Source organism: Cupressus sempervirens, chromosome 11 (assembly GCF_028749045.1).
Source record: "Cupressus sempervirens isolate cs-2001-9-10 chromosome 11, ASM2874904v1, whole genome shotgun sequence".
NCBI lineage: Eukaryota > Viridiplantae > Streptophyta > Pinopsida > Cupressales > Cupressaceae > Cupressus > Cupressus sempervirens.
The window spans coordinates 395,300,536-395,320,891 of record NC_143128.1 but is presented as its reverse complement, the minus strand read 5'-3'; the positions used below and the strand labels follow the sequence as shown (position 1 = coordinate 395,320,891).

The following is a 20,356-nucleotide window of genomic DNA, read 5'->3' as shown; positions in this document are numbered from 1 at the left end:
TCTTTCCTTGACCTTAGCACATGCATTAGAATGCATGTTATCTATGATGCACCTTATCTAGCACTTAGAACATGCCTTACAAGGCACTACCAATGCACAAGGAAGTAAAAAGAGCTCTAGAATTAAGAATGTGCCTTACCTAGTACTCTAAGGGCATCATTAGGAAGATGACCAAAAATTTCCATCTAGCATACAAAGTGTGTCATTAACTTTTTAATGTTGTAAGTCACAGTGCCATTTTTCAACACCCACAAGAAGAGAAATAGACTCGGGGGACCCGAAATGGACTCAAGAATCGAATCGGGTTTTGGGATAGAAAATGGGAAGAAAGACCAATAGGGAGGATGCATGATTGAAAAGGGGTTCTAAGAAACATAACTCTAGCATAGGTAATATAATGCCCCAACCCAAGATTGAAAAAAGGAGCAACACCAGGACTTCTAAAGAGGTCACCCATCCTAGTACTACTCCAGACTAAGCACACTTAATTATGGAGTTCTAAGGGGATCCAGTGCACTAATGCTAGTATGATCACACCCAAAATAAAACTCTTGCACCTTGAGCTTAGTGCATGCATCATAATGCACCTCATCTAGGACACACCTTATCAAGCATTCCAAATGCATGAGTAAGTAAACAACATTCTGACATTAAGAACACACCTCATCCAACATGCAAAAGGTATCAATAGGAAGAAAGGTGTGAGTCTCTATATAAAAAACTTCTCCAAATGAAGCCAAACATGATTTTCTTTAAAAAAAAACTTCTCCTAATGAAGCCATGTGGAAATTTTTGACAAGAACAGAGATGTGGGTCAAAATTTACAACCCTTGCAAGTTCTTGAATCAATTTCCCAATCTTATAAGTTTTTCATCATTATAAGAACTAATTATTATACCAATGGTTTCAACCATATGGAGAAAAATGTCATTTTATATTCATGTTTAATATCTCTTTTCTAGCACCCATAATGTACCTTATCTGACACAAGGAGGGATGAAAAACTAGGGCCAAGGGCACACCTAGCTATTCAAACCACATTGTAGGAGTTAACACAGTGGAAACACAACACAAAGAACAACAACCAAAGGAGAACTTAGAGAAAAAATTGGAAGCAGATTTGTCTGTAAATCAAAAATTGAAGTTGGATCCTGGATTTGAATGTATTTTATATTTGGTTGTAGTCTAGAAGGCCTTATAGTTGGGCATGATCTAGCACTCAAAATGAACAAGCAAGTAAAAATCACTTTAATATTAAAAATGTGCCTCATTTACCACTTAGAAGGCACCAACAAGAAGAAAGACAGAAGTGCCTATCCAAGATTGGGAATGTGTCATTGAGTTTTTAGTATTGCAAGGTTGGGGCAGCAACTTCATTACACCTGGGAGACAAGAAGTAGGCTTGGTGACCCAAAACAAACTTAAATTGGGGTACAAGATAGAGAATAGGGAAGCGTGATTAAAAATGGGCCTTGAGAACCAAAATGATAGTGTGAATATAACAATGATAGAACCAAAGGCTCTAAAAAGTAAAGAAAAGGGTGCAAGACTAAGACTTCTCATGAGGTCACCCAATCCAATACTACTCCATCCCAAGTGTTCTTAACTACGAAGTTCTAATGGGATTTGGCACACTAATGGTTGTATGATTGCACCCAACACCAAACCCTCTTGCCCTAACCTGAGCACATAGATTATAATACACATTATCTAGGATGCACCTTATCTAGCACTCAAAATGTGCCTTATAAGGCACTATCAATGTACAAGGAAGTAAAAAGAGCTCCAGAATTAGGAATGTGCCTTATCTGGTATCCAAAAGGCAGCATTAGGAAAATGAGTAAAAATGTCTATCTAGCACTTAATGGGACTCAAAATTGCATTGTTGTTTTGAGTACCATTCCAAATTTTGAGTCATTTTGATCCCTATAAATGCATTTTCTTGCTTGTATACCCATCTGTCCTTTCAAGACCTAAGAGGTTTTTTATAGTTCTAATGATTTGCATTCAATATGTCTATGTATCCTATAATGATAAATTGTCATTCCAAGTCATTCTGTGAAGTTATGTTTTGAGCAGTGTTTAATTTTGCATTTTTGCCAAAGTGTCAAATAGTGACAAGAAGCCCAGTTTTCATTTTAATATCTTACATCTAGTTATTTTTTATGACTCCACTTTAGGAATCTTTTTTATACATATTAGTGAACCTATGTTTCAATTTTCATGTCATTTCAATATGTTTTGACTATGTTTTGCATCCCTCAAAGTTGGTTACTTATCTTTGTCATGTTGATGCATATTGCCTTAAATTTGGATAGGCTCTATTTGATTGATTACAAATTTGACCTTGTTGACCATACTAATAAATTTCCTTTTGCATTGTATTCTAGATGTTAGACACTTTCTATGTTCTAGATTTGAGCCTGTGACAAATCTATTTGATCAATTTTTGTTGGTGTAAATAATTATTCACTATTTACACTTAAGTTTACTTAGTTTAATGCATATTTTTATTATTTATTTAGGAGTATGTACACTCTTGTGAGTTGTTATGCTAACAACATAGGAGTCTACATGTCTTTTATGCACATGTTGTCTACAACATAGGAGTTAACACACTAATTAAGAACATGGTGTCTATAACCTTGTCATTCTTATCCACTCATCTAGAATGATGGATAAAGCATGTGCTTAGTTGTCATGATGTTTATCTTATGACCTAGTTCTTTCTAGAGATATTCTAGGTGCTTTCTAAGAGGCCTTTATATATAGACACTCCTAGTGTGTTTGAATATTATATACTAAACAGAGCAATGTATTAGGACATACTCTGATTAATTGATCATACCCAGTTTTGGTCTTTAGTTGTGTTTGTGTTTGAGTTCTTAGTTCCTAGGTGAATTTTTCCCTAATGAAAATTCTTACATGGTATCAGAGGTATACCAAATTTTTACATGGTATTAAAGCTTAGATATTTTCTCATCACATAGCCATTCAACATCATTCTTGCTTCAGCACCTCGACCCGAATCCAAAGTATCATAAAAATTGGGAGTGTCTAGAACTAGAATGGACCTCGCAATTACATCTGGAACATCAATTTAGTGAAAATTAGCTATAAAGTTGCCTACCCTATGCCAAAGTCAAATGTGAGGCAAAAAAAAATTTGCAAATGGGCACTCAAAGGACTAATTTTCAACATGGGTATGATCATTTCAGATTTGTACAGCTAATTTTTAGATCTGCATTTTTTTCATCTGCATCTCTGCTATTTTTTTTGGATCTGCATTATTTTCTATAAAAAAATTGGCCATAGGAGAGATTTTTTGCAAGTGAAGAAATCAGATATTTGCATCACATTCAAAAGGTCCAAAAACCCCCAAATTAGATTTTGTTTCATCCAAATGAAATATTTGAGGCAAAATCTAGAGCCATTTATTTTTTGGAGGCATGGCAGTGATTCAAAAAAAATAATAGCAGCAACAATTTTCAAACAATGATATCTCCCTCATACGGACTCCTTTTTGCAAGCAATTTTTTTTGTTTCAAGGTACAATTTCATGATCCACACATTAGTGTAGGTGGTTTGAGATCTCTATTCCTAAAATTTTTTGCAACTTGAAAATTTCAATTTTTATCACTTAAAATGCTTAGTACAAGCTCATCTAGACTCCAAATCAGGTTTCATTTTTTTTGAATGTGCATATTTTTTTGTCTAATTTCTAGATCTAAAATCAAATTATAGGTTTTGTAGATAGAAATATTGCTTTCATAAATAGGCCCTAATTTGGCAAGTGGCTATCAAGTGCCTAAATCATACATTAGGGGGGGTTCTTTGATTCTTTGGAGGTTTCTTTGATTCTCTTTTCCATTTTGGGGGTTCATTGATTTAACTCATGGAGGAATTTTGTTTCACATGTCGGCATGGGGTTAGATCTACGTTGACAAAAAGAAACTATGACAAATGGAGTGAAACACTCCTTGATCATCTAAGAAGAGAGCATAAGGAAGTATTTCCTTATTTATGTTCCAACGAATTGATCTCTAACACTGAAGAATAGCCACTTGTTACCAGACTGTTGGTTATCATTTGCACAATCTCTCTTCTTTGGATTATTATAAGGTGGTTGCCAAGTTATGGTATCCATATGATCTTTGGATGTATCTTTGGGAGACATATGGAGATCCAAACATTCCTCCATTCCCAAAAGATCCCATACCTCCAGTTGTAGCTGACTCCTCTTCAGATGAAATCACACCTCCAACTCTTGTTACTCCTATTGATCTTGTTCCAACCATAGATGCTTCGGATTTGGTGCAGAAGGACCATATATGTCTTCCTACTCTGCCTTCATGAGATGACTTTCTTTCCACCCTTGCAATCCTATTCGTGGAGTCTCACATTGAAGATGTGGAAGACACTATTGATGATATTCATCTTATCTTTGAGGTGAATAATTAATTCATTGCCATAGTGGCAAATTCATATACTTTAGCACAGCAAGGTGCACATGGTCTTCCAGCCTTAGGTGATGACTTCTTGTCTGATATTTCAGCTCTATTCGTGGAGTCACACACAATAGATTTGGAAGACTTATTTGATGATCTACCACTTCTCTTTGCTAAGGATGATCTTTCTATAGTTGTTGTGACGGCCCACTCTAACTCTCATGTCCATTCTCTACATGATTAGTCTTTCTGGGCTGATGTGATTGTGAATACTTATGTACTGCATCTAAAGGAGGTCTCTTTGACATTAGACAAGATTGTTGGTTTTTTGAAATAGGTTCTACATCACTCCTTGTTTGATCTACACTTCTTCTTAGGAGTTTTGGAGGAAGCTATCATCAGCATCAACACAGGGACACTTGAACAAGTTTCAAAGACACCTTTCATCATAGAGATTCCTTTCCCATATAGGGGAGGGATCTCCTTTGTACCCTTGCATTTGTTTCTTCCAAAAGGGAGGAACATCATTCATAGGTCATGGATTAGCTTCTATGTTAGAGCATTTCTCACTAATTGACATCTTACATTTGGGGGGGGGGGGACTACCTTGTCTCCTTCTTCTCCTTTTTTGGTGGGGACTTTTTCCTCTTAGGGATTTTTGTCCTTCTCCATTTTTATCTTGTATATACTTGATGTATGTCATAATGGGGGGGTCTTGATTACTCCATCCATCCATGCATCCCTTTTCATCTCTCTTTTTGGAGAAGGGTTTTTCCCATGAGTTTTTCCCTCTTTCCCCACTTTATAAGATATTTTCCTCTACATTATGTACATGGGTACCTAACATGGCCTAGTAGCCAAGACCCATTATGAATTTCATCCTTATTTTTGTAAAGTTAAGTGCATTCCCCTAAGTCACACTTAAGGGGGTGTTGGTGTAAATAATTATTCACTATTTACACTTACTTAAGTTTCCTTAGGTTAATGCATATTTTTTATTATTTATTTAGGAGTATGTGCACTCTTGTGAGTTTTTATGTTGACAACATAGGAGTCCACACCTCTTTTATGCACATGGTGTCTACAACACAATAGTTAGCACACTAATTAAACACATGATGTCTACAACCTTGTCATTCTTATCCACTCATCTAAAATGATGGATAAGGCATGTGCTTAGTTGTCATGATGCTTATCTTATCTCCTAGTTCTTTCTAGACATATTCTAGTTGCTTCCTAAGAAGTCTTTATATGTAGGTACTCCTAGTGTATTTGAATATCACATACTGAATAGAGCAATGTATTAGGACATACTCTAACTAATTGATCATATCCATTTTTTCTCTATAGTTTTTCTTTTGTTTGAGTTCTTAGTTCCTAGGTGAATTTTTCCCTAAGTTAAATTCTTACATGGTATCAAAGCTGTACCAAATTCTTACAGTTTTTAAATGCAATTCTAAATGCAAGTTATAAAGTTTTACTGGTTTCATAAAATTTAGATTGATTTGTGCCCCTATTCAAGATGTTGTAACTCTAAATCCTTAAAAGATGAGACCAAATGGTTTATACCACTACATTCTACTCCAAAAATTCTCTAAGTGTGCCATTTTTTGAGTCTTGACCAGTGCATTTGCACACTTTCCCAGGGCCATTCCATTTGTGAAAATTGTAGTTATACTAATGTTTCCAGTTCTATAATTCTGAGTACCTCACTTTTCATGCCTTCCTGATGCACCCTGTTATTTTTCATGAGCCCAAATCACATAATTATATTCCCCTCATGACAGTAAACTAATACCCCTATTTTCGTGCTTCCAAGTATCGATTTGACCTATTTTCGAAGCCAAAACCAAATGTACTTTAATATTTTCTAACATGTTTGCTTGCAGGTAGTTTTAATTGAGCAATTTTGATGGTCAATATCATTTGACTCTGAATCCATCATGAGATGAAATTTGACAGGGTGAAGGAATGTAGAACAAAGTATTAGCATGTCAATTTTCAAAACCTAGTTATCTGCTTCTATCAATTTTTAAATCCAACCTATAGGCCCTCTTATCAGAAAATTATAGCTTGTGAAAATAGGGTAAACAAGTTTTAAATGATGATTCAATTCTCAAATTTGATTCCAGTCAGTTTTAGATGTTCATTTGATTAGTTTGAGGTGTTAAGTGTTTGAGTTTGAATTTTTTTTTTAGATTGACCCACTTTGGGCCCCAACTACTTCCATCAACTTGGTAAGAATTTGCAGTATTTGAGATTTTAGGAGACAAATAGTGACTCTAATCATTTCAATATATCATACAATGTATATGCTATCATTTGAGGTCAAGTGGGCATATGAAGAATCTATATGCCATAAGTTTGAGATGTTTATTACATATTTAACATACTTGAAGGTGATGGGTACTCCTTGAAGGATATCTATTCATAAGAGGAAAGTTATGTTATTCTTTGCCACTTCAAGTAATGAAGTTCACCCCATCTACTAGAGATTCATGCAAGATCCCATGGAGCAATACACTAGAGCAATTTGGTTTTAGAGGCATATAGACCTAAAGGCTATGTTGACCATGTTTTTACTACCCAATTATTCATCTACTTTGTATGGGAAATAAGACAAATTGGAATTTTCCTCAAAAAAGTTATAGAATAAAATTCTAAGATGAAGATGGCATTCTTTGAAGCTTACCTATGTTGGCTTATGATGGCAACAATTTTTTTTAAGTGATAATTATTTGAACCATATTTCTACATATTCCCTACCCATAAACCATATTATTCCTACCACTTGTAGTGCAAGATAATATGAATGGGGGAAGATTCCCTTGTTTTTTCTGACATTACATAGATGAAATGTTTGAAGACACCAATTACTTCTATTTTTCCTTCCACTAGTCATGATCTATTTCATGGTGATCTTCTATCCAAATGCAATCCTATTGAAATTCATTATAAACCTAACAACCCAAACTTCACATTTTAATGTTGTTTCTTATTAGCCATGGAGATTGTGGGGTTGAGTACATTTGAGAAGATTGGGCATTATTTTCTTGGCGATGATGCAATGTCTACCTATACTCTCCTACAAAATCTTCATCAACCCATCGATTTCAGTAAGGATAGCAATGATTTATTACAGAATGACAACAATTCAATTGAAAATTGGCTTGCAAATGATAATTTATAGAAGGTAAAAGTATCCATCAACATTGAGTAGTGTGTTTATATGCATCCAACATTCTCCATCAACATTGAAAACATTCCCTTCATGAGAAGCCCTATGTAAGAAGACTGGTAGATAACATGTACCAAGCATCTAGAAATGAAATAAGGGAGGTGTGTGTTGAAGTGAATCCATGACAGAGGTGACTAGGGCTCCATGACCTTGGAAGAGGTTGGAGGGAGATGGGAGCTGGAGCAAAGTCCATTGTGGGACAAAAGTTTTTGGTAGAGGAGATCTACAATGATGAAGTAAAAGAGTGGTCAAAGGTAGGAGAAGGGAAAACCCATGGCGAAGGGGCTTTTGGAATAGATATCCCACATGTAGTAAATGAGTGATTTTTAACCCTTTTTTATATTCCATCCTTCTATGTTATTGTGTCTTTGAGGGACATGCCTTTTAAGGCAAGAGATGCCCGTCTATGGAGGGGCCCATTGTGTGGAGATAGTTGGAGGAAAAGTCAAATAATTTTTGACTAATTAATCATGCCCAAACATGGAGATCCATGTCATAGATTTTGAAGGCACATCATAAGATTAGCATAAGGTAAAATCAAGGCTACAATACTACAAAGTTGTCGTATGATTGTGAAAAGGAAGTTGATATGCTAAGACATTACAATAAGATTGTTGTAATACATATTACAGTTGATTGTAGGGTCAAGGAGGCCATATTTCAAGGTTAAGATGCTATGAGAGGCTTCAAACTCGTATAGTTGGGAATTAAGTTAAAGACTTATGATGCTACAACAATACTATGAAGCATAGGATCGGGAGAAGGTAAATTTAATGATACAAAGCTATAATTGATCATGATATTGAAATGGCATAAGATCGTAAGGGGAAAATTCAAATGGATTTCAGATGTAGTGAAGGAGGTGTGGGTCCTGCCTAGGGAGTCAACCAATGGAAAATTGACAACTGTCATAGTGACAAGGGGAAAAGGATGAGAAATAAAATAAATTCAAAATTCAAAATCTAATTGTTTCTCAACGTGCATAGTTTGAAATATTTGAATTGATATTTGTGATAATATATAGTTTTGACTATATAGTAATTTTAAATTTTTCCATTTAATTTCTTAGTTCATGGCCCAGGGCCTAGTTTTTCAAATTGACTTCAAAGGCATCATTTTTATCAGAGATATGGACTATTATATACCACCAAAACTAGGAGAATCCAAATTTTCCATTTTTAAAGTCATATTTTACATAGGCATTCATCAGAAGAAGCTATAGGCAATTTTGTGTTTCTAGAGGCATCTCAGTGCAATGTAGATTTTATGTTTTTAGATGGAATGAGACTAGATTATAATCAAATTGAGATAAGATCAGATGCACTGTCAGCCATAAAAGAAGAATTGAATGTTTTTTAGAGCAGTTGCTAGAATGAATGTTTTGTCAATAGAGGTGGTTAGAGTTTCATACAAAAGGTACAACAAGACAAACAAAATTATATTCAAATTTTTGCACATCTTATTAGATATTTGACATTCCTTTAGAAAAGGATTTCCTCATTAATTCTAAAGAAGATATTTCTACAATAGTTAGGTCAATTTTGATTGCCAGCAAAGGAAAAAGGAGATCAGTTTTAATAGTAGAATGTAATGGACACCCTAGGAATGCCTAAGAAACTGAACCAACTATTGATAGCGATTTTAATGCCTTCACATATATTTGAAACCACATAACATAAACAAGAAGGAATCTATGCAAAATTGAAGATTGAACTACTATTGAAATAATATTAGTTTTCAAGCTAATAAAATTAAATATATAGCACTTTTCAACTCACTAATTTCTCTAGCATTATAACATATTATTCCAGTCATGATTTCACAACTTGTTGCTATAGTAATATGAATAGTACTGCACTATAGTGCTAGTATAGTAAAAAGTATCATCAATCAGTCCAAGACCCTCATAAAAACATTCCTTTCTAATGGTATAAGTATTGGACAAGTAATGAGAATGGTATGAGTAAACACCCAATCCACCTATTCATAAAAAAATTTCTCCACAATGGCATAAGTATTGGACAAGGAATGAGAATCGTATGAGGAAACACCCAATCTACCTGTAGCTGGAAATGTGCCCAAGCTACCTATTAATGAAGCTAATAGCAATGAATTCCAAAGACCAAACCCCAAGAGAATGACGTTTAGAATGTCATAAGAGAAGATAGACATCCTCTAATGCCAAGAATAGATTCATAACTCATGCATCCAATTTCTTCTCATATTCAACCTTCCTAACAATAGTCATAGCCTACAAGCCCTTCTTTTATTTCTACTTCATAGGGTCAACCACTTTTCACAAGCAATGTGGGATAAATAAAAGAAAAGAAAAGAAAAGAAAAGGCTAATGGTCACACAACTGAACAACTGCTAAAGTGGGGACATTACAATTCGTCCCCTTTGAAATTGCTTGTCCTCAAGCAATCTCAGTCCTGTTTGTTGTAACACCTGCTCACTCTCCCAAGTAGCATCTTTCCTTGGTATCCAAAATATCTTGAGGAAATAATACAAGCTTTCCCTCCTCATCCAATGGTGGAAAATCTATAGTAGGCACAACTCTCTGACTAATGGCTTTCTTGAGCCTTGACACATGAAACATATTAAGCACCCAGTTACCCTCTAGAAGCTCAATCTCATAGGAAACCTTGACCACCCTATGAATCACTCTATAGGGTCCATAAAATTGAGGCTTCAACTTCTCTACTCTGCTCTTCTTGAGTGATGACTATCTGTATGGTTGTAACCTCAAGTAAACCATATCGCCAACATCAAAGCTATGCTTTGTCTGGTGTTGGTTATCATACAATTTTTGCTAATTTTGGGCTTGTTGTATATTCTCCTTGAGCACCCTCAAAATATCTTGACTATCCAACAAGAATTCTTTGGCTTTGGGTACTCTACTATCCCCCAAAACTAGATCCATCAAACTAGGTGCTTCATATTTGTATAGTGCCATGAATAGAGTCATCTTGATGGACATATGATAAGTGGTGTTATAATAATACTCTCCCATATGTAGCCATTTGACCTAAGCTCTTTGTTGTGTAGTCACATAGTTCCTCAGATATCCTTCCACCCATTTATTCATAATCTTTTTCTACCCATCTGTCTGTGGATGATAACTAGTGCTAAGTGTAAGATCTATGCCACACAATCCAAACAATTCCTACCAAAAAATACTCATAAATACAATCTCTCCCCTGTACTCATGGTAACCCAATGATGTAGTCCATAGAAATGCTTTCCCATTTCTTATCTAGAATGGGTGAAGGTTGTAATAATTATGCAGGGTATGTGTGCTCTCCCTTATTCTAATGGCAAATTGCACACTCACTAACATGCTTTTGAACATCATCCTTGAGCCCTTTCCATGTGAACCACTCATGAATCTTCATGTAGGTCTTAAAGACCCTTGGATGTCTAGTTGTAGGTGCATCATGAAATGCCTTCAGTATTACCTCCCTAACTGTGATGAAGGAAACAAATATATCCACTGGAACTTGATCAATCCATCCACCACCACATAATGATCATCCTATATGGTGCCTACAATCACTCTAGAAGCCCAAGTGTCCCTCACATACTCTACAGTAATCCTATTTCTCCAATCTCTAGTGATCTCAGCTAGAGCACAAATATGAGGTCTCCAGGATAAAGCATTTTCCACCACATTCTTCTTACCTTTAAAAAATTCAATGTTAAAGTCATAAGGCTACAACTTCATAATCCACTTTTGTTTTCTATCATTCAAATCATGCTAGCCCATGAAGTATTTGATGCTATTTTGATTAGTCTTGATAAAAAACTTCCCCCCAACTAGGTAGGATCAAAACTTGGCCAATGCATGCATAATAGCCAACATCTCTTGATCATATATGTTATAGGTCCTCTCCACTCCACAAATCTTCCTACTCTAAAAAGCAATGGGATGCTTCTCTTGCATCAAGACTGCCCCAATCGCATCACTTGATGCATCACAATGAAGCTCAAATGGCTTCATGAAGTTTGGTAGAGCTAATACTAGACATGGTGACATTACCTTCTTGAAATGATTGAATCATCTCTAAGCTACCCCTATCCATGTGAAGGCCCTTTTCCTAGTAAGGTATGTCAAGGGTGCAACAATTTGTGAAAATCACTTAATAAATCTCCTATAAAACCCACAGAGACCAAAGAACCCCTTAAGCTATGTAAGGTTTGTAGGATTAATCCAATCAAAAATAGCTCTAATCTTTTTGGGATCTACCTGAACTTCATCAATGTTGATGATATTCCCAAAGTATAGTAACTCAGTCAACCCAAACTCACACTTAGATTCATTGGCCTATAGAGACTCTCTCTCAAAAATGGATGAGACCATCTCAAGATGTTGTAAATGCTCCTCCCAAGTCTTATTGAAGATCAAAATGTGATCAAAGAAAATTAGGACAAATCTCCTAAGCTACCCTCCAAATACCTTATTCATGCAACTCTAGAACATAGCAAGAGCATTAGTTAGCCCAAATGGCATAACCAAAAACTCAAAGTGGCTATAGTGACATTGAAAATTTTTCTTCTCAATGTCTTCCACCCTCATCCTGATCTAATGATACCCTGACCATAAATCAATCTTCATAAAAAGGCATGCACCATACAACTCATCTATCTGTAGGATGGGATATTTGTTCTTAATGGTCTTCTTATTTAATGCCCTATAATTAATGTACACGTACATCATCCCATCCTTCTTCATTACCAATACTATTACTAAAGCAAAGGGGCTCTTACTAGGCCTAATATGCCCCATCTCCAACAAATCATTAATCACCTTTTCTATATCATCTTTTTGTTTCTTAAGATGGCAATAGGGAGTAATCATAACTAGTTTGACTCCCTCCTCAAGTTCAATAACATGCTCCATTCCCCTTTTAGGAGGAACCTCACGTGGAATCTCACCAAAACCTTTAGCATGCCTATCAAATATCTCCTACATTTCTAGTGGATGACTCTTTACCTATGGTTCCTTTGAGGCTTGCATAGTAAAATATTCTATTGCCCACTCTACATCATCATGTTGAAATAGTCTATGCATTCTCCTCAAGGAGATTACTTTTTAGTTCCCATCTAAAAGTCCTCTAAGTACAATAGTTCTACCCTCATGCTAAAACCTCATCTCCAATTTCTCTGAGTATAAACTTGACTAGAAAACCCATCCATGTCGTACCAAGGATGACATCATAATCTCTCATGTCTAATACATAGAACTCATCCTCCAACTCATAGCCATCTCCAAATCTAATGTGAAGATTAGATATCTTTCAAGTGCATAATAATTTGTCACCACTAGCTACCATGACTCTAAACCCAGCATGCTCCTTAGTCTGTAAACCTCTCTTGGCTACCAATTGTGAATCTATGAAATTATGCGTAGCCCTAGTATCAATGAGTGAGATCACTTTCTGCCCCTAGATTGTACCCCTAACCTTAAATATGATTGCCTTCTAAGCCCCATTAGTCACATCAATGACTTCTCATCCTTAGGAATGTTGCTCTCCTCTATAGTGTTATATGTGTTTGAGTTAGAGTGTTGATCCTCCCTCTTTGACTATGACTCCTCTGTTGAGAAATACTCCATTTGATTTTCCTTATCCTTGAGAGAACACTTATGAGATAAGTCCCAAGGCTCTCTACAATGAAAATATAGCTTCTTCTTCCTCAACTAATTAAGGGTATCATTATCCAACTTATTATCCCTTTTTGGTTGAGCATTCTTGTGAAAAGATTTTTTATCCTTCTCCTTGTCCTTTTCATACATGAATCCCTATGTTGAAATCTGCTCCTAAAAGAAGAAGGTGTTAAAGTTGTGAGCCTTCTTAGTAGCCTCCTGTAATGTAGCTAGGTCATGCCCCTTGACCCAACCCCTCAAGGGATCTGAAAGTCCATCCATAAACAACACTATTAACCTCCTCTCTAAAATATCTATGACCAATACATACAACCTCTAAAATTTATTGATATACATCTCAACTAATCCCCACTACTTGAGTTGTACCAACTCATTAAACTATAACTTGAGATCTTTAGTATCAAATCTCTCTATGAGTCTCTTAGTGAACTCCTCATAATATGTGATCTAATTATGCCCCAAGGTTACCATGCCATGGTGCCACCACTCACATGCTGGACCATCCAAATTAATAGCTACATACTTGATAGCCTCCTCCTCAGGCATAGGATTCAACTGGAAGTATGTATCTACCTTCTACACCCAAGCTTGTGTAGTCATCTTCCTTAAAGCATCATAATAAGGTAAAGAAAGTTTCCCAACTTTCTTTCTAAGATCAAAGTTTTAATTTCTCCCTCCTAATCTTGGCATGTGTCTCATCCTCAAGTCCATATAATCTCTGAGGGAAATATCTACCTAAAAATCTAGTCCACTAGCCTCCCAGTCCCTCCTAAATTGATCTTGTAACTTGATAATTTGTGGTTCATAAACTAGTTGAACTAGATCTATGGGTGGGAAGGTGGGTAGAAGAGGTCCCGATCTTGCTATTTGAGCTAGGTGTGCAACATGTTTAAATTTATTAGCCTCATTCCCATTGTTTCCATTAATGTTATTCTTAGGACTATTTTTGTTGCCTCAGCCTCCATAATTGTCACTGCCCCCTTTTATATCATTTCCCCCATTGTTGTTGTTTCCATTGTTGGCATCACCTAGATTAATATTGACACCCATCTATCTACCTATAAATTACAACATCATATCCATTCACCTATTCTACTCCTGTTGCATATGTTGCCCCTTCTCTAATGTACCCAATAACCATATGAACATTACATCCTCCTAATTTGGATTGATATTCATGCCTCTTCCTAGTCTTGTATCCTTGTCCTCTCGGTGACCCATACTATTGTCTTGTTCAAAGAATATCTCCTCTATGTTTGTATGACTAGATTGTATGTCTATTTGTACAGATGAACTAGATTGTTCACTCTGCAAGTCTGAACTCCTACTTTGTCATGCTTTAGTATTGTGGAAATTATAAAGCCCCTATCACATGCTCAAACATAAATGCTTAGCCCTTTTAATTTTTGATTTTAGTGTTTTGACAATTTGTCAAATAGTTTTCCCTTTATCTGGTTGTCCCAAATTCTCTATAAGATCTCCACAGGATAGCAAAACTAATAGCTTTGATACCACTGTAATGGACACCCTAGGAATGCCCAAAAAATTGAACCAACTGTTGATAGTGATTTTAATGTAATTGCATAGATTTGAAACCAAATAACATGAATAAAAAGGAATTTATGAAAAATTGAAGATTGAACTACTATTAAAATAATATTAGTTTTCAAGCTAATAAAATCAAATACATAGAAAACTTTCCAAATCACTAATTTCTCCAGTGTTATAACATGTTATTCCAGTCATGATTTCCCAACTTCCTGCTACAATAATATGAATAGTATCATGCTATAGTCCTGGTATAGTAAAAACTACCTTCAATTAGTCCAAGACCCTCATAAAAACATTCCTCTACAATGGCACAAGTATCAAACAAGGAATGATAATGGTATGAGAAAACACCCAATCCACCTATTCATAAAAACATTCCTCCACAATGGCATAAGTATCAGACAAGGAATAAGAATGGTATGAGAAAACACCCAATCCGCTTGTAGTTGGAAATGTGCCCAAGCTGCCTATTAATGAAGCTAATAGCAATAAATTCCAAAGTCCAAACCCCAAGGGAATGATGTCTAGAATGTCACAAGAGAGGATAGACATCCTCTAATACCAAGAACAAATTTGTAACTCATGCATCCAATTTCTTCTCATATTCAACCTACCTAACAATAGCCATAAGCCCTCCTTTTATTTTTTCTTTATCCGGTCAACCACATTTCACAAGCAATGTGGGATAAATAAAATAAAATAAAATAAAATAAAAGGTTAATAGTCACACAATTGGACAACTACTAAAGTGGGGACATTACACAAAAGAAGGAAGAGTTTTCAACAGGACACATGTCAAATTTAGAATCTAATCTAAGAGCTTTCTTATTCTCTATATATTCTTTTTCATTTCTATTTTTAAAGCTTTTGGTTCTGGAAATTTTTCATTGTTGTGTGACCACTCTATTGGTTCTAGCCTGATTGAAATTTCTTCCATAACTGTAAGACCATAGTTTTTCAGTATTTTCTCTATTCTGAATAGCATGTTGTAGTTTCTTTTGAAGTATCCATAAGATACAGTCATTCATTGTATATTCTCAGAGTTTTGGCATACATATGATATATTGGTTTTAATGAGACTAATACAAAAGCTTCATTTTCTTAGTTTCATTTTGATTCTCATCTCCTTCCTATGTTCTCTACAATGTTTTATGTTTAAGAACAAAGAGCTTAGACCCTTTTGCAATCTCTAAAGGTTGTATGTCTGGATAGATTTTCTATTCGAACAAAGAGTTATGTAAATGTTTATTTTCATTGATAGGATTGTAGGTTTCACCCAGAGGATATGTATGAAAGTTCTTATGAAAGAAAATGTCCATTTACAAAGTAGATAGATAGATCAGATATCTAAGTATGTTGGGTATCCATGTGTATGTTAAGACTTATTTAATGCCCAATGTATAAGGGACTAATCAGCTTGGAGATTACATGTTTTTTTTGTCACATACCTAGGTTATGTTGATTCAATCTTTAATCAATTACCTTTTCCCATTTATGTTTGAGAGTTAAAAAGAGTTACCCTCACTTGGTTTACCAGATTCATGTGTCCTGTTATTAGCTATTTCATGTTCATGAATGTTTGCATAAACATAGAATATTTAGGGGATTTTATTTTTTATCTAGATCCAATTATATGCCTTTACATTGGTACCATATAAATAATCTAAGGTCCACCTGACTAGGTTTTGTAGAGCCTAAAGAAGAAAGAGAGTATAGCCTTATATTTGGCCCTAGTGTCTAAACAAGTGCATTTAACATGGGAATTAGCTACCCCTAGGTGTATATGTTCTTATCATTGGTTTATTCAAAAGTTGTTAATTCAGAAGCCAACAAAACTCCAAGTGTGTTGTTAACTTTTTAACATTGTAAGTCAAAGATGCCACTTTCCAACACCTGCAAGATGAGAAATAGACTCAAGAGACCCAAAATGAACTCGAGGATGGAAACAAGTTTTAGGAGAAAAAATAGGGAGCAAGACCAAAAGGGATAATGCATGATTAAAAAGAGGTTCCGAGAAGAAAAACTTCACCGTAAGTAATACGATACCTAGACCAAAGACTAAAAAAAGGGTGCAACACCAAGACTTCCTAGTAGATCACCTATCCTAGTACTACTCTATCCCAACTACACTTAACTATGGAGTTCTTATAAGATCTGGTGCACTAACGTTGGTATAATCACATGCAACATCTAACTCTCATACCCTAAGATTATTGCATGCATCGTAATGTACCTCATCTAGGATGCACCTTATCAAGTGCTCAAAATACACAAGCAAGTAAAGAGCACTCCAACATTAAGAACACATCTCATTTGACACTCAGAAGGTGCCATTAGGAAGAAAGGTGCAAGTTTCTATAAAAAAAACTTCTCCTGATGAAGCCAAACATGAGCTTCTAAGAAAACAACTTCTCCTAATAAAGCCATGTGCAAAATTTTGAGGAGAGATATGCAGGTCAAAAGCTATGATCTTAGGAAAATCTTCAATAAACTTCCCAATCTTATAAGCTTTTCATCATTATAAGAATCAAATATTATATCAATAGTTTCAGCCATATGGAAAATACTTTTTTTAGGAACGTCATTTATGGTCATTTTTAGTATCTATTATCTAGCACTCAGAATGTACCTTATTGAGCACTTAGAATGAACAAGCAAGTAAAAAGTACTTCAGCATTAAGGATGTGCCTCATCTAGCACTCAGAAGGTGCTAATAGGAAGAAAAACACAAGTGCCTATCTAGGGATGGGAATGAGTCATTAAACTTTCATTAATGCAAGGTTGGGGTAGCAACTATGTTAGACCTTAGAGACGAGAAGTAGGCTCAAGGACACAAAATAATTAGGGTACAGGATAGAGAGTGTGGAGCGTGATTAAAAATGGGCCTTGAGAACCAAAATAGCAGTGTGAATATAAAAATGACAAAACTAGAGGCTCTAAAAAGTAAGAAAAGGGTGCAACACCAAGACTTGACAGGAGGTCACCCGTCTCAGTACTACTTTGGCCTAAGCATGATTAACTATGGAATTATGAAGGGATCTAGTGCACTAACGCTGGTATAATCACACCCAGCATCAAACCCTCTTCCCTTGGCCTTAGCACATGTATTAAGATGTATGTTATCTAGGATGTACCTTATCTAGCACTCAAAATGTGCCCTATAAGGCACTATCAATGTACGAGGAATTAAATAGAGCTATAGAATTAAGAATGTGCCTTATCTAGTACTAAGAAAGTAGCATTAGGAATACAAGAACAAATGTCCATCCAACACTCAAAGTATGTTGTTAGCTTTTTAATCTTGTAAGTCAAAAATGCCACTTTCAACCACCTACAAGATGAGAAATAGACTCAGGGAACCTAAAATGGACTCAATGATGGAATCAAGTTTTGGGACGAAAAATGCCAAGCAAGACCAAAAGTGAGGATGAATGATTGAAAAGGGCTTCAAAGAAACAAAATTCTAGCATAATTAATATGATCCCTAGACCAAAGACTCAAAAAGGGTGCAGCACCAAGACTTCCTAGGAGATCACCTATCCCAATACTACTCCGGCCCAAGTGCACTTAACTACAGAGTTATGATGGGACTCAGTGCACTAGCACTAGTATGATTGCACCCAATATATAACTCTTGCACCTTGATCTTAGTGCATTCATTATAATGCACCTCATCTAGGATGCACCTTATCAAGCTCTCAAAATGCACCATATTGAGCACTCAAAATGTATGAGCAAGTAAAGAGCACTCTGACAATTAGAAAGCATCAATAGGAAGAAAGGTGTGAGTTTCTATACAAATAACTTCTCCTAATGAAGCCAAACATGAGTTTCTAAAAAAATTCTCCTAATGAAGCCATGTGGAAAATTTTGAGAAAAACGAAGATGCGGGTCAAAAGTTATGACCCTCGAAAGTTCTTGAATCAATTTCCCAATCTTATAAGCTTTTTGTCATTATAAAAATTAATTATTATATCAACAATTTTAGCCATATGGAGAATACTTTTTTTAGGAATGTCATTTTATGGTCATGTTTAGTATCTCTTATGTAGAACTCAAAATGTTCCTTATTGAGCACTCAGAATGAATGAGCAAGTAAAAAGCACTTTGGTAATAATAATGTGCCTAATCTAGCATTCATAAGGTGCCAATAAGAAGAAAGACACAAGTGCCTATCTAGGGCTTGAAATGAGTCGTTGAATTTTTGTTATTGCAAGGTTGGGGCAGCAACTCTATTACACCTGGATGATGAGAAGTAGGCTTGAGGACCCAAAATGGACTTAAATAAATGTACCTGATAGAGAATGGGGAAGCATGATTAAAAATGGCTCTTGAGAACCAAAATGGCAGTTTGAATATAACAATGATAAAACCAAAGGCTCTAAAAATTAAGAAAAGGGTGCAACACCGAGACCTCCTGAGAGGTCACCCATCCTAGTACTACTTCGACGTAAGCACACTCAACGACTACATTTTGATGCAATCTAGAATTAAGAATCTTCCTTATTTGGTACTCAAAAGGAAGGGTTAGGAAAACAAGCACAAATCTCCATATGGCACTTAAATTACGTTGATAACTTTTTAACATTGTAAGTCAAAGGTGCCACTTTCCAACACCCGCAAGACAAGAAATAGAATTGAGGGACCCAAAATAGACTCGAGGACAAAATCAAGTTTTGGGATGGAAAATAGTTAGCAAGACCAAAAGGGAGGATGCATGATTGGAAAGGGGTTCCACAAAGGAAACCTACAACACCAGGACTTCCCAGGAGGTTACCCATCCCAATACTACTTTGGCCCAAGCACACTTAACTATGGAGTTCTGATGGGATCCATTGCACTAACTCTGGTATGATCATAGCCAACATCTAACTCTTGCACCCTGAGCTTAGTGCATGCATCCTAATGCACCTCATCTAGGACACAACTTATTGAGCACTCAAAACCTAGGATGTAGTTCCTCTCCCATTTTATTTATGTAAATCATCTTGATGGACCCAATCTTGTTGATCTTTCTATGTGAAGTGATCATGTTTGGGACCATGAATGGTCTAGACCTTTGAGGTAATTGGATTTATGTTACTATATCAGTTGATTTGATTATGTGTATGGATGATTTATGAGATTATGATGTGTTAGATGGTTTCACTGAGGTTTGTGCTAGTGGTTATTAGGATCGATGTGGTATCATGATGTTGTTCCATGATTACCCTCAAATATGTGTAGAGATTGCACTGTGTACTATTACCCACTACACTGGACTAGGTTCCTATAATAGTGATTAGTCACATTTATGATTGTGTTTGCTTATGTATTTTAAGTGTCTTTGAATATTATTTAAACAACCATTATTAAATGCTTAAATAATTGGAAATGAATTTTCCATGTTGGATTTACTGGTTATGTGCTACAGATATTTACATTGTTATATTTTGATCCAAGAGATACTTGTTA

At 35.6% G+C, this 20,356-nt stretch overlaps 2 pseudogenes; both read right to left on the bottom strand.

The window, feature by feature from the left end:
* Positions 1 to 420: 420 nt before the first annotated feature.
* Positions 421 to 539, bottom strand: LOC149529690 (5S ribosomal RNA; annotated as a pseudogene).
* Positions 540 to 19,646: 19,107 nt separating this feature from the next.
* On the bottom strand, positions 19,647 to 19,765 carry LOC149529689 (5S ribosomal RNA; annotated as a pseudogene).
* Positions 19,766 to 20,356: the final 591 nt, after the last annotated feature.